This window comes from Neophocaena asiaeorientalis, unplaced genomic scaffold, assembly GCF_003031525.2.
Source record: "Neophocaena asiaeorientalis asiaeorientalis breed wild unplaced genomic scaffold, Neophocaena_asiaeorientalis_V1.1 scaffold52, whole genome shotgun sequence".
Lineage (NCBI taxonomy): Eukaryota > Metazoa > Chordata > Mammalia > Artiodactyla > Phocoenidae > Neophocaena > Neophocaena asiaeorientalis.
Genome location: NW_020173927.1, coordinates 4,381,880 through 4,382,670, shown reverse-complemented (window position 1 = coordinate 4,382,670; position 791 = coordinate 4,381,880).

Below are 791 nucleotides of genomic sequence, written 5' to 3'. Positions count from 1 at the left end.
CCAGGCTGGGCACAGGGTGGTCACATAAAGTTGTGATACACAAAACAAACACTGTTACCCTCACGAGGTTGAGCTACTTTTTCTCAATCCCGCACTGAAAAGTGTGTAAATTGGGACAGCCATGCAGCAAGACTAGAATAACACCAGGTTTTTAAAAGACTCTTTTAATTACTAAAGTAGTAAATGTGTATGTTCACTTTTTTGGTAGTTTTTCATTTTCTTCAACAAATGATTCATGCAAAATATCTCAAATTGCAAGAAATCATTGAAGGTCGGTGCACCAATTTTAGACACACAGGTGAATGATTTAAAGTCACCTAAGCTCCAGCCGTGAATGCGTATCAGTCATTGTCTCTATTTAAACAAGATGAAATAACAGCAGATGAATAGGTGCCACACAACTGTTTTGAGTGATTAAACCGTGATTATCAACTGGTCTTCATGGTCACTCACAGTGACAGGCCATTGCATTTCCCTCATCTTCTGGGTTTGCCTGGAAAAGTGAATAAGGGCCATTCAGCCAACCGTTTAGCTAATTAATCCCTCTGAGTTCTAACCCAAGGGCTCCACCCTTCCCTCTCACTCATGCTAGAATTCCCTAAGAGGTTTCTTCTTAGTGAACAACCACACAGGAAAGCATCTCTTATTCACTCACCCCAAGCCCCATTTGTGGTCCTGCCTCTTCCACAACCTCCAATCCCTAAATCTCTGGTCTTTTTTCTACCCATTCCTCTGCAAACTTCAAGTGGTTTCTATGTGGGAGTTCATAACCAGGTGTTGTTGGAAAAGCA